Genomic DNA, 15,058 nt, shown 5'->3' with positions numbered 1-15,058 from the left:
TGTAACTATATGTTATAACTATGTGGTTCTGTCAGTATTAGTCATAGTCATACTTTATTGATCCCGGGGGAAATTGGTTTTTGTTACAGTTGCACCATAAATAATAAATAGTAATAGAACCATAAATAGTTAAATAGTAATATGTAAAATTATGCCAGTAAATTATGAAATAAGTCCAGGACCAGCCTATTGGCTCAGGATGTCTAACCCTCCAAGGGAGGAGTTGTAAAGTTTGATGGCCACAGGCAGGAATGACTTCCTATGACGCTCAGTGTTGCATCTCGGTGGAATGAGTCTCTGGCTGAACTCCTGTGCCCAACCAGTACATTATGGGAGACATTGACCAAGATGGCATGCAACTTAGACAGCTTCCTCTTTTCAGACACCACCGTGAGAGAGTCCAGTTCCATCCCCACAACATCACTGGCCTTACGAATGAGTTTGTTGATCCTGTTGGTGTCTGCTACCCTCAGCCTGCTGCCCCAGCACACAACAGCAAACATGATAGCACTGGCCACCACAGACTCGTAGAACATCCTCAGCATCGTCTGGCATATGTTAAAGGACCTCAGTCTCCTCAGGAAATAGAGACAGCTCTGACCCTTCTTGTAGACAACCTCAGTGTTCTTTGACCAGTCCAGTTTATATCAATTTGCATCCCCAGGTATTTGTAATCCTCCACCATGTCCACACTGACCCCCTGGGTCTGTCTTTGGGTTGTCCTGTTTTCTGTGATAACACTCCAGAGAAACATTGTATCATTTCTTAATGCATGTATGCATTTCTAAATGACAATAAAAGTGGACTGAGTGTTCTCATAATCTAATCTAAAGATTCAAATATCGCCAGAAGTGAGGACCTGTCCCTGACCAGAAACCTTGACTGGCTTCTCCCTCCAAAGATGCTGTCCGACGGCCTGAGTTCATCTACCCTTCTAGTGTTGCCTTCAGATTCCAGCAGTTACAATTTCATTGACGTTGCGCAACATATCGCACACTGTAAATAAACATTTAGAGATATGCACTTAGACCTGGAACTTTTTTTTTCACAAACCGAAGTTGCAACTGGATTCATCTCTGCAAATCGTCGCGTATCACATTATTCACGCAGTTGAAAATAAGTACTCAGTTTAAAAAGAAGTCGTAACTTGATTCATCACCCGTGCCGTTAAAAGTATCCTCCCCTATTTTGCCAACTAAACTTTGAAGTGGAGAAATGCGTCATTTCTTTACGCAAGGGTGGGGGGAGGCACGTGGTCTGTATCAACAGTTCTCCGCAAAGCAAGTTCCCGGGCTCGGATGAGAGATGTGACACAGAACGGCAGAGGCAGAACACGGAGCCGGCGCTGAAACGGCAACATTGTCCGCCCCACTCCACACACACACTTACGGCGAGGGAGGAGGCCGCTTGCATCGTATGCAAATACAGGCGCTGACGTTGGAGTCACGTGGCCGGGCGCGGGGGCTGTCTCCCCGATGTTGCTACATTCCGTGCTGCGATTCATTGTAACCAGGAGAAGCGCTACAATGTATCCAGGTAGGAAACTTTGGCCGGTTGACGGCGCGGTGCAGCAGGGCGAGCTGGTGCTCGTACCCGCGCTCCGACCGCCGCCACCCCCTACAAACTCCCTGCTCTTCCCGGGGCCGGGGCCACAGGCAGCGCGGGAGCCGACTGAAACATGTCTCCGGCTGGCCGCCTCGTAACATGGCGTCCGCGTCGCCTTGCTCCCGGCTCCCCCTCGCATGCTGTCCGCCCTCGGCTCCTGCCACACTGGCCTCTGTTCCTTCGGAAGTCTGGGCGGGGAGGTGGGGAAGTGAAAGAGTGCTTGCAATCCTCCTCATCGTGACGGGGGTGGTGGTGGGAGGGAGGAAAAGGGGTGCGGGTGAGTGTTTACCGTATGGGAGGGGGCAGGAAATAGAGTGAGGGGCTTGTTGGGAGAGCTGAGCGTGGAATGGGGGGGTGGAAGGAAGAAGGAGTTTTAAGGGGTAAGGTGAATGGCAGTGGGAGGGGGAGTGAGGCAGGTGAGTGGTTGGGAGATGGTTTGTGGAGTGGGAGTGGATTAGTGGACTGCAAACAAGAGTAGTGATCTATGGTTGCCAATGAATTGGGGTATAGGTAGAGAGTGAAGGGGATCAGGAATGCTGGAAGTTGAATTTACCTAAACTTGGCCATTTAAAGCCCAGACAATTCCCCTCTTAATCTATGGATCAGCCAAAGGCCATGATTGGCTGGAGCCCCAGTTTCTGGGGACAAGAGCAACTGGGTTTGAGAGTGTGGGGCTTTTGTTCACTTACTGCATTGGATTTAAGTTTTCCCAAACTCTGTCCCATGCCAAAGGGTATGAAGAAACAATTCTACCCCTCTCCCACTGGGTACACAGTCGCCTAAGCGAGTTTTTACTTGCCTTGTGCCCTCCTAGGTCTCAACAGTCACACTCTGTGAACTCAGATTGTTCCTCTCTTAAGGACCTTCCATCCTTTTACACTTCCATCACTGCTCTGAAATTGACACACCTTGTCGTGTTTCCTTTAACTTTGCAACCTGAATGTGGATCAGGGACGATGTTGGAATCAGATAGAATCTCAATGTCTCAGAGATATTAAGACAGAAACTTGAGTCGGCAGGTCATATAAGGATTTATGTAAGTGGGTTAAATAGGACAGAGTGGGCTGACTATTTCTGTGCTGTATGAGTCTGTGACACCGAAGATACATGTGTGTACCTGAACATGAGTTGTCATGTCTTTAACCTTGTGGCGCGGTTTCCTAAAGCTAATCTGGTGAAATATTGGAAACAAGGAAAAAGTTCAATTGCAACACTGAACGCGCCATGTAGTTTCTAAAACATTGTGAGTTGTTCATAAACGTATTAACTCTAAACGGAATCATTGGTTAATCTGGTAATGTGTGAATTGTTTATCCCTGAATAAGCTTCCAAGTCGTGAACGTTCTGTGAATACCGTCTAGCACTTAGTATGCTTTATTCCATTAGCTCAAGTGATGGAATAAAAACAAGAAACATTTAATTTATATAAATGTACAGCTTGTATCAGATCACTGCACCCTCTCAGCCTCCAAACATCCGCAGATCAGATCTTTATAAAACTTGTGTGTACACTCCATTCACTTTGCATTGACCGCAGATATATCAATGTGAAATGTGGTGTTTTCTGGGACATTTTAAGTTGAATTTCTATGAAATTTAGGGGGGTAATGTTTTGACTAAAGTGTTTTTTTTCTTGGCTGACTTTGCAAAGGTCTTGTCACCAGTATGGGGAGCTACAGTTGCATATTCTCAGTGTGTATCATTCCATCACTGATGAATTACACTGATGTCTACAACATCCTCGATCCTGACCATTAGTTGAAGGCAAAGGCTATTCGCAGTTGTAACAAAAGCAGAAACGCTCATCAGATCTGGCAACATCCGTGGCAAGACAGTTCGTGCTTTGGGTTTAAGACCTTCCATCAGATCTAAATTCCTACTCTAACAAAGGGTCTTTAACCAGAAAGGATATTTGCATTTCTTTCTCTACAAACGCTGCCTGACCCACTGGGTGTTTCCATCATCTTCTGCTTCTGTTTGCAGCGTCTGCAGTTTTGATTTTTGTTCTGGCTTCAGCAGTTAAACATTAACAGTTTCCAGTGGTGCTCCTGCTGATACTGGAAGTTGGGTGTCTTCACTGAATGCCCTGCTGATGTTTTGTCTGGAACGTATTTCCATGTGGTTTAACTATTTAAGAGACTGATTTGAAGTTAGAGATTCCAAGGTTTGAAAAGATAACACTATTTGTAAGCTGAATGGACAGGTACATGGATAAGAAGGGCTTAGGGAAATATGGGCCAAATGCAGGTTAATGGCACTAACTTAGATAATGAATCTTGGTCGGCACGGACTGGTCGAACCAAAGCACCCATTTCCATCCTCTGTGACTTGAGACTGTAACACTTAAGCACAATTCATATCTGGGTTGTTGAGCAAAACCTTTGGTTGAAACGCTTATACTAGTTACTGCGTTTAAGAATCATTTAAACTCTTAAATTGGCAGGGTATTGAAGGATATGGTCCTAATGGGGAACATGGGATTTGTACAGTTGGGCAAAAAAAAAAATCAGGGCGGATGTGTCGTGCTGCAGGCAGTGTTTCTGTGTTGTACAACCCTGACTCTGGTTCTAGGCCTACTAAAAAGGGCTGGTCATTTAGAAGGAAGAAACATTACTGTTACTTCATCTAAAACGCAAGAAATTCTGCAGATACTGGAAATCCAGAGCAAGCAGCACACACAAAATGCTGGAGGAACTCAGCAGGTCGGGCAGCATCTATGGAGAGGAGTAAGTAGTCGATGTTTCGGACTGAGACCCTTCGAAACATCGACTGTTCATTCATTTGCATAGATGCTGCCTGGCCTGCGAAGTTCCTCCCACAAATTACTTAATATGTGTTTAAGTAATGTCCCATAATCTCTTTTATAATGCTGAATTATTGTAAAATCAAGTGTTCAAATCAGAAATAAGCTTAGATTGATTACAAGAGGTGTGACGTAATAAAGTATTCTCAATTATATCCTGGTGCAGGACTTTGACTCAAAATAAGAGCCATCTTTGTCAGAGGAGATGCTGTGCGACCCCCTGAGTTCTTCTCACAGTTCTTGCTCTTTGCCCCAGATTCCAGTGTCTGCAAACTCTTGTCTCTACTCATTTGTAATGTCTGAGTAGAATGCATAGAGGTCTAAGAAAATAGTCTTACAAATACTGAATGTTGTGCAGCAATTACTTGATGTAACTGTTCTTGTATTTTAACTGGAGTAGCTAAATGTGAACAAATGTATCAGGCTATTGTGAGCAGTGATGTTGCATTGCATGCATCTTTCTACATGTCCAAGCATGTATTCAGTCCTGGTAGACTGATCAGCGCTTGACATACTCCATTTTGGACGCGCGATTGTGAAGAATGAGAGATGACAAAAGCTGTGTTTGCAGGGTCTATGTTCTCCAGATAACTTTCAACAGGTGGTATTGGATTACCGACTTGTGCTGGCTTTACATTCAACTTGAGTGAAGTTTGGACTAAATATGTGCTCATCTTGGCTTTTTGAGCATTACCGTGAGTTTTTTTTATAAACCACTCAAAATGCGTTGGGTGAGAATTCTATGACTGTGTACCTACGCAAGTTTGTAACTGTCGAGTGTGGACTTCTCATACAGGCTGTGACTGGAATAAAACTGAACCCTTTTGCTTCAGAGCAACTTGGATATACCTGGTTTTTGCATATCTTGTGATCTTCATCTCCAATTTTATGGTTTTGTATATTATTTGATATTGCACGTTTCTGCTTCAGTTAAATTTTCTAGCAAGTGTAACCTTGGCAAAGGTGGGGTTAGTGGTGCACCTATTTGAGGGTTATTGAGACTGCCAAATGGAATGAAGCCAGAGGACAGCACAAGATTATCAGCTATGAGGCACGGTCAGAGCCAGACAGAAGGGTTCAAATCCTGTCATGACAGTTAACTAAACTATTCAATAGTCTTTTTAAAATCCCTTTACAGTAACGGTTAGTCAGCGCTATTACAGCTCTGCATTTCGGAGTTCAATGCTGCCACCATCTGAAAGGAGTTTGTAAGTTCTCTGCGTGACCCGCACGGGTTTCCTCCGGGTGCTCCAGTGTCCTCCCACAGGCCAAAGGCGCACTGTTTAGTAGGGTAATCGGTCATTGTAAAATGTCCTGTGATTAGGCTAGAGTTAGATGGGTGGGTTGCTGGAAGGAAAGGACCTGTTCTGCGTTGTATCTCCAAATAAATATAAGTACCTTTTGTTCACTAATAAACACTTCAGAAGAGGAAGTCTGCTTTTGCTGGGGCTGGTCTACGTCTGACTCCAGAAACAATAGGATGGTTGACTCTTAATAATTACTGTGGTTGAGCAGCAACAGAGAAGGGTGCTATGTCCGGTATTGCAAGTGACGTTCCACATCCGGTGGTGAATCAGCAAAATCTGGGGATGGTGTGCACTTTTTTCACATTTTCCTGACCTGCAGTTTGTGTTTTTAAACTGTAGCTAATTATTCTTGCAAAAGTAAAAAGGGTAAATGTCTTCTCAACTTGTCGTGGCTTTGAACTTTCTATATACGGGTGTTCTGGTTCTTCACTGGCTGGTGAGTAACACTTTCTGTGGTAAATCTAGGGACTACTCTAAAATGATCAGCGCTTTGATGTAATTGATCTAGAAAGCGTAGAAATCCAGGTTTATAGTTGAAATTGCATTTATCGTAATGTACACAAAGCACACTTGTGCATCAGTGCAATGAAAAACCCTTGTGCAGCAACATGACACAGACATAACATTATACAAACAGCATTGACAAGAAAGATATAAATGTAAATTAAACTATTTTTGCAAGCAAGAGCACAATTAGAACAAAAAGTTTTATCTTATTTTAAAAAAGTTTTATCAAGGTGGTCATAGCGAACACAAGAAGGTCTGCATTTGCTGGAAATCCAAAGCAACTCTCACAAAATGCTGGAGAAACTCAGCAGGTCAGGCAGCATCTATGGAAACGAGTAAACAGTAGACCTATCAGGCCAAGACCCTTCTTCAGGACCGGAAAGGAAGGGGGAAGATGTCTGAATAAAAGATGGAAGGGGGGGGAGAGGCTAGCTGGAAGGCGATCAGTGAAGATGTGGCTGTGATAACAGGTCTGGGTGAGCACGTGGTCAGGGAGTCAAAGGGCAGCAGAGATCACAGGGAGCAGAGAGAGAGGGTTTCACTGAACCCCTGTCGAAAGAGAGATTAAATCGGGATAGGCATCCCTTGAAGAGACTTCACAGTGGAGTAGTAATTCACAAGCACAAGAAAATCTGCAGTTGCTGGAAATCCAAAGCAACTCAGACAGAATGCTGGAGGAGCTCAGCAGGTCAGGCAGCATCTATGGAGAAGAGTATAGTCGAAGCTTCAGACCGAGACCCTTCTTCAGGACTGAGAAGGAAGGGGGAAGTTGCCTGAATAAAAAGGTTGACATAGTGTTGCTAAATTGTAGTGATTATGATTGTGCTGATTAGTTCAAATACCAAATGGTTGAAAGGAATTGGCTCTTCTTGAACGTGGTTGTGGGCGACTTTGGCTTTCTGCCAGTGGCAGCCGTGAGACAATGGCCCCACCTAAAGCACATTGATTGTTGGAGAGGGGGCATGAGACTGCAGGTGCTGGAATCTAGAGTGAGAAAGTATAGTGCTGGAAGAACACAGGTCAGGCAGCATCTGTGGAAGCAAAGGAACTGTTGATGTTTTGGATTGAGACCCCTGTATCGAAAAAAATGTTCTGTATAGAGGTGAGGCAGAGGGTGGAAGGTGATTGATGCATTCTGCATATAAAAATAAGTTTTAATTGTGTTCTGCCTTTCATAGTTTAGCTGTTGGATATGTGAGATTGTTGTGTTCTATGTTTGACCAAGACATGCCTTACTCCCAGCATTCCACGATGCTGTGATCAGACCTGAAGGCTTCTCGATTCACAGGATGGACCGAACTACTGATTTGGAAAAGGCAAAAAGTGCTCTGATGTGACGACTTTGTCAAACTCCTGTGTTCCTCCAACCTAGAACGCATTCGAATGCCGTCTGTTCTCTTTACCTGGGGAGTTCTCATCTGCGATTGTCACCAGAGTTTTCATACCACCAGTGGGTGATTATAATTAAAATATTGAGATCTTGCATGATGCAATTTCCAAACAAGAAACAATCCATCCTTGGCACATTTCAAATCTCTTCAACCAGGCTTGTTTGACGAAATCCCTGTCCAATTGCCATCAGCTTATAACCTGCAGCACCAGAGCTCTCTGCTCACTACACCACTGTTATACTAAGGTAAGGAATGCCTACCATTCCATGCCCAGACTGTATTTTGGGAAAGTTGATCACTTCGCTGTCATTCTCCCACCTGCGTACAGGCAGAGGCGAGAGAGATTAGGATAACAAAGGAGTGATCACAGGAGGCAGAGGAAGTGGCTACGGGATTGCTTCGAGTCGGTCAACTGGGCTGTGTTCGAGCGTTTGTCTGTAGATCTGAATGAATACACTATGGTTGTCACAGACTTTATCAAAACAGCTGTAGATGAGTGTTTCCCCCCCCCCAACAAAATCATTCAGAGTCTTGTCCAACCAGAAGCTCTGGTGACGAAGAAAGTTACAAGGTATCCAGGTACAATCTCAGGAAAGCCATCTCATGGGCAAAGTGGCAATTCCCACTAAACTTGAATCAACGAAGGATGCTGAGCAGGGCTTAAATGCTATCACCCCTGTAAATGTAAAATCAAATGAGAGGCAACAACAGGGATTCACTTCCAGATGAGCTTCATGCTGTCTAGGCTAATTCTGACTGTCAGAACATGGAAGAGCCATCATGAGCTCCCACAGCTCCGATGATCCTGTGACTTCAGTCTCCGAGACTAACGTGCTAGCAGCCTTTAGGAGGGTGAAGCATCCTGCCCAGACTAGGTACTAGGTATGATAGTCTTGTGATGTTCAACTGGCTGGAGTGTTCACTGAGGTCTTTAACCTCTCACTTTGGCAGTCTGAGGTACCCACCTGCTTCAAGCAGGTTTCAGGTATACTGGTGCCTAACAAGAACTTGGTAACCAACCTCAGTGACTATCCTCCAGTATCACTTGTATTCACAGATGTGAAGTGTTTTGAGAGGTTGCTGATGAAATACATCAACTCCTGCTTGAGAAGCGACTTGGATCTGCTCCAATTTACCTACTGGCATAACAGGTCCACAGTAGATGCCATCTCATTGGCTGTTTACTCAACTTTGGAACATCTGGAAAGACAGAATGCTCTTTATGGAATAAAGCTCGGCATTCAATACCCTTCAACGCTAATCAATAAGCTTCAAGACCTTGAGCTCAATACATCACTGTGCAATTGGACCCTCAATTTCCTCACTTGCAGACCCCAGCACCTCCCCACAAGCTGCGTGCTTCGCCCCCTGCTCTACTCACTTTAAACTTGTGACTGTGTGGCTAAGCACAGCTCCAATGCCATATTTAAGTTTGCTGATGACACCAATGTCATTGGCCGAATCAAAGGTGGTGATGAATCAGCACGTAGGAAGATTGAAAATCTGGCTGAGTGGTTCCACAGAACAACCTCTTACTCGATGTCAGCAAGAGCAAGGAGCTGATTGACTTCAGGAGAGAGTAACCGGAGGTCCATGAGCCCGTCTTTGACAGGAGATCAGAGGTGGAGAGGGTCAGCAATGTGAATTCTTTGATAGCATTTCAGAGGACCTGTCCTGGGTCCAGCGCGTAAGAGCAATTACGAAGAAAGCACGGCAACACCTCTATTTTATTAGGAGGTTGTAAGATTCGGCATGACATCTAAAGCTTTGCCAAACTTCTGTAGATGTAGGGAAGAGTATACTGCGGGTATGGAATCGCCTCTTGAATGAAAAATCCCACAAAAAGTAGTGGATACGGCCCAGTCCATCACGGTAAAGCTCTCGCCACCATTGATCACATCTCCTCGGAGCGTCGTCACAAGAAATCACCATCCATCATCAGGGACCCCCCCCCCCACCACCACCCAGGTCATGCTCTCTTCTCGCTGGTGCCATCAGGAAGAAGGTCCAAAAGCCTCAGGACTCACACCACCAGGTTCAGGAACACTTATTACCCCCTCAACAAAGAGGCTCTTGAACCAGAGGGGGCAACTTCACTCATCTTCACTTACCCCATCACTGAACTGTTCCCACAACCAATGGACACACTTTCAAGGACTCTTCACCTCATGTTCTCGATATTTATTTATTTTTAATATTTTCAGTTTGTCTTTTGAACGATGGTTGTCTGCCCTGTTGGTGCAGTCTTTCATTGATTCTAATACCGTTATTGGATTTAATGAGTATGTCCGCAAGAAAATTAACTTCAAGGTTATATATGTCATCATATACAACCCTGAGATTAATTGTCTTGCGGGCATACTCAAAAGATCCATAATAGAATGATAACCATAGTAGAATCAATGAAATGTCGCACCAACTTGGGTGTTCGACCAGTGTACAAAAGACAACAAACTGTGCAAATACAAAAAGAAAGAAATCATAATAAGTAAGCAATAAATATTGAGAACATTACACAAGTCCTTGAAACTGAGTCCATTGGTGAAGTTTGGTTTGACCAGATTGACTGTATCTGAGTTGACCTTTTCGAATGTTTGACTCAGCCGATCTGGGGATGGGGGAGGTGGGGAGTCAGCTAACGAGTTCTTGTTTCTTTCAAATATTAATTGCCTGACTCTAAAATTGTCAAATTTCCTCATTCAGTTTTACATGATCAGTTCATGGGTTTAACAGCCGATCAAAAGATGCTGTACACCTGATAACTCAATTCTTGCTTCAAATCTCCTGTGCAAATCTCACAGGGTGATTAAGAGTTAAATTTTGCCCTTAGTTTCTCCCAGTCATACTATTATTAATTCTCAAAACTGTCCAACGATTCTGTGTTGAGCATCAGTGTTGATTTTTTTAAAATTAAAGATAACAGCATGAAATAGGCCCTTTGAGCCACACCGCCCAGTAGCCCCCGGCCATCCCAATTTAACCCTAACCTACTCAAGGGACGATTTACAATAACCATTTAACCCACCTGCTGCGTCTTTGGACTGTGGGAGGAAAGCGAAGGAGCTGGAAAAACCCCACGCATTCCACAGGGAGGATGCCAGGATTGAACTCCTATCTCCGACACCCTGTGTCACGCTATTTGCTTTGCTACAGTGGCGCCCCACGGTTTATGAGTATATTTACATCAGTTGAAGCCATGCTGTTAATTGAGCTGACGCCTTTCAGCTACTTTTGTGGCCACTTTTTCAGAATCAGCAAATATTCAGATAAACATTCAGGTTTGCTTCTGTTCGAATAGGGGCTCCCAGTCTTTTTTTATGCTGCGGACCCCAGGTGGGGAACCCCTGTATTAGGATTAAACATTAAGACCAATTATTTTAAAAAAAGTGGGTACTTGGTTTTGTGGCTTCAGTTTCAAATTACTGCCTATCTGATGTTGCCTTGACAACAGTCACACTGAAGCGTCAGTCTTAGTGCTCCTGGTTCTGTTTCACAAAACGTTTCTCACAGTTAACCAATATTGTGCTTTCTGGGCAGTGTTCTGAGGCAGGTTGTGTTTATAATATTATCCCAAGGTGAACCCTCCTACCACTCATTTTGATGCACTGTTTTATTCTGCTTCAGTGAAATATTTGATGTTGGCTTTATCTTTCTGCATTTCCAATGCTTGCAACTTCATGTTGTCTGGAACTCTTCCAGTATCTGTCACAGGCGGTCCATTTTTGTTCAGAAGCAAGAAATTCAAAATAGGACAACATGCATAAAATGTTGGAGGAGCTCAGCAGGTCAGGCAGCAGCTATGGAAAAGAAGAGGTGGTTGTCTTCAGACTCGGATCCATCAGGACTGGAAAGGAAAGGGCAAGGCACTAGAATAAAAAGGTGGGGGAAGGGGAAGGAGGATAGCTGGAATGTGACTGGTGAAGCCAAGTGGGTGGGAAAGATGAAGGGCCGAAGAAGGAGGGTTCTTATAGAAGAAGAAGAGAGAAGACTCGGAGAAAGGGAAGGAGGAGGGGCACCAGGGGGAAGTGATAGGCAGGTGAGAAGAGGTAATGGCCACAGTGGGGAGTAGAGGAAGAGGGGAGGAGGAAGAAGTTTTTTTAACTTGGAAGGAGACATGGATATTCATGCCACCAGGTTGGAGGGTACCCAGACAGAATATAAAGGTGTTGCTCCTCCACCCTGAGGGTGGCCTCATCTTGGCACAAGAGGCAGCCACGGACCAATATGTCAGAATGGGAATGGGAATCAGAATTAAAATGTTTGGCCACTGGGAAGTTCTGCTGGTGCTCGACAAAGTGGCCCCCCAATTTATGATGTCTGACCAATATAGAGGAAGCCACATCAAGAGAGCCAGATACAAAAGACAACCCCAACAGATCCCAGTGTAGCACTTAACCCACGTGCTGGGAGGGAGTTTAGAGGGGAGGGATGAATGGACAAGGGAATGGTGGAGGTGCGATCCCTGCGGAAAGCTGGGGGTGGAGGGAGAGGAGGTAAAGATATGTTTGGTGGTAGGATCCCTTTGGAGATGGTGGAAATTGCAGAGGATAATGTTTTGGATGCAGAGGCTAATGGGGTGGTTATCACTTAAGGTGGCAGGAAGATGGGGTGAGTGTGGATGTTTTGGAAATGGAGGAGATGCAGGTGAGACGAGCATCAATAGTGGAGAGATTGAAACCCCATTCTTTGAAGAAGGAGGACATCTCTGATATCCTGGAAAGGAAAGCCCAATTCTGGGAACAGATGCAGCTGAGAAAAGGCAATAGCATTTTTAACAGAAGATGGGGTAAGAAGAGGTGTAGTGGAGATAACCATAGGAATCAGTAGGTTTATAAAAGATATCAGTTGACTGTTCATCTCCAGAGATGGAGACAGATCGAGAAAGAGGAGGGACGTTTCAGAGATGGACCAAGTAAATTTAAGAGGAGGGTGGAAGCTGGCAAAGTTGGTGACACTGGCAAGCTCGGCATAGGTGCATGAAGCAGCAAAAATGTAGTCGTCAAATGTAATGCAGGAAGAGTTTGGGAGTATTACCAGGGAAAGCTTGGAGCATGGACTGTTCTACGTAGGCAATGAATAGGCAGGCATAGCTGAGGGCCCTAGCTATCCCTTGAGTCTGGAGAAAGTGAGAGGAGCTGAAGGGAAAACTGTTGAGGGCGAGGAACAGCTCTGCCAGACAGAGGAAGGCTGAGGTGGAGGGGAACTAGTTGGGTCTTTTGTTCAGAGAAGTGGAGAGCTCTAAGCTCAGACCTTTTGACAGGGGATGGAGGTGTATAGGGATGATGATGAGCCGGTCAGGCCAGGGAAATTGGAAGTTACTGAGGAGATCAAGAGCATGTAAAATAGATTTTTTTTTGGCAGAAATGATGTAAACACTTATCAGATGGGTCATTTATTGGTGTTTAATGGGATTGTATTCAACATTTGCTGATGATGACTGTTTATGAACAGAGCAATCAATGTGTCATCTACGTATTGAATTTTTTCAGTAAGTGGGTGCTCCAGCTAGAACACATGGCTTTGAAAATTAGGCCATTCAGTTTTTCCCCGACTACACAGGGATAGGAATTTTGGGACTGGACATTCACTGGCTACGTGTAAATAAACTTGTTCTAGAGTCCATTGGATCATTAACCCCACCCCTTCCCCCAAAGACGACCAGAGTGCAGTGGTTTCCCTACTGCATGGCCACGGTTGGTACATTTGCAACAAAACCCAAAAATGCTGAAAACACCCAGCAAGTTAGGCAGTGTCTGTGGGGAGTGAAAGAGTTAGCACTTCAGGTCTGAGACCTGAGTCAGGATTAATACGGAGAGCATGGACAAACCGGGGTTGTCTTCTCTGAGCATTGGAGACTGGGGTGGGGAGAACCTGATAGAAGTTTATAAAATTGTGAGGGACATAGTCATAATCTTTTTCTCAGTGTAGGAACACCAAATAGTAGAAGGCATCCATTTAAGGTGAAAGGAGTAAAGTTCAAAGAAGATGTCTTTTTTTAAAGACACTAATGCCTGGAACGTGCTGTCAGAGTTGGTGGTGGAGGCAGACACAATAAAGGTGTTTTAAGTGGCTCTTCGGTACTTTAACATGCAGGTAGGGATAGGATCCTTGTACTGACTGAAGCGATTAGAATTCATTATTTTAATTAGTTCATGGGCCAAAGGGCCTTTCTGCACTCTTCTATGTCCTAAGCTGTTTTTGCCCCCTAAGAGGTCAGGAGTTGGGGGAACAGTAATTTCCCCTACAGAGGTGAAACAAGGTATTTTCAGATAAAATTGGGAAGCAGCAATTTTCTCTGACTTTGCGCTTGTATTTCAAAAAGTAAGTAAAATACTATGGAAGCTGGGAATCGGAAAGATTGACGAGTTCTGCGAAAGGTTATTGTCCTGCGACATTAACTGCTCTCTCTCTCTTCACGTGCTGCCCAACCCATTGTGCATTTCCAGGATTATCTGTTTTTTGTTTTAATTTGGAGATACAGCATGATAATGGGCTCTTCCAGTCCAAAGACCCAGTGCTGTCCAATTAATCTACTAGCCTGTACGTCTTTGGAATGTGGGAGGAAACCAGAGCACCCGGAGGAAACCCTCAAGGAGAATGTACAGACTCCTCACAGGCGACAGTGAAATTGAACCTGGGGGTAGCTGCACTGTAATAGTGTTGTACTAACGGCTATGCCACCATATAAATGCTCTGAATAATTATTGATCTAATTCATATGAAAATAGCAGCTGGCAGACTTTTGCAGGACAGCATCCAGCTTGGACTTAAAAGCTATCAGTCACATCCTCCAGCAAGAGGGCTCTGGTCATTTTCTTTTATTCCTCTACAGGACGAGGGCTCTGTTAACAGGACCGTTCTAACTGTCTTTACGATGTAACAGAGAGCCTTGTTAGTGACCTGCTGCCGTCCTTTCAGTGAGTTTGGTGTTAACTGTGCCAGAGTGTATTCATAGTGATTCCCAAGTCCGAATGGGATGTGACTTAGTGAGGAGTCTACTGGTGAAGGTGTCCCTTGTATCTGCTGCCCCCCTTCCCCTGGGTAGTAGAGATCAGAGATGGGAGAGGAGCTGCTGCAGTCTTAAGTGACTGACTGCAGTTCATCTTGTCACAGCAACTACTTTCTCCCTTTGCCTTTATCAGCAGAGTTATTGTTGGATGCTTCTGACATATCATGGGGGGAGGGGGAGGTGGCTAGTTCTCACAGTTAGAGATTAACCGTAACAGCAGGGGAGACTGATTACCTCCTGAGTTGCACAACATCACCGGCCATCCGTGTATTCACTGCTCACCAGGCGATCACATCCCCAGGCAAACATTAGGCGACAAACATGAGAAAATCTGCAGGTGCTGGAAATCCAAACCAACGCACACAAAATGCTGGAGGAACTCAGCAGGTCAGGCAGCATCTATGGAAAAGGGTAAACAGTTGAGATTTCGGGCCAA

At 44.7% G+C, this 15,058-nt stretch overlaps 1 protein-coding gene across 2 annotated transcripts in view; it reads left to right on the top strand.

Annotated features, from left to right (window-relative positions):
* The first annotated feature begins 1,281 nt into the window (after positions 1-1,281).
* The window catches only part of zhx2a (zinc fingers and homeoboxes 2a), a 107,719-nt gene continuing 93,942 nt past the window's right edge, over positions 1,282-15,058 (top strand). For both annotated transcript variants that reach the window (XM_063056255.1, XM_063056264.1), the window contains exon 1: positions 1,282-1,536. The gene's annotated coding sequence lies outside the window, so the exon portion shown is untranslated. The remainder of the gene's footprint in view (positions 1,537-15,058) is intronic.

The sequence above is a fragment of the Mobula hypostoma genome, chromosome 1 (genome assembly GCF_963921235.1).
Source record: "Mobula hypostoma chromosome 1, sMobHyp1.1, whole genome shotgun sequence".
Lineage (NCBI taxonomy): Eukaryota > Metazoa > Chordata > Chondrichthyes > Myliobatiformes > Myliobatidae > Mobula > Mobula hypostoma.
Note: the sequence above shows the minus strand (reverse complement) of the source record. Positions and strands in the feature narration are given on the sequence as shown.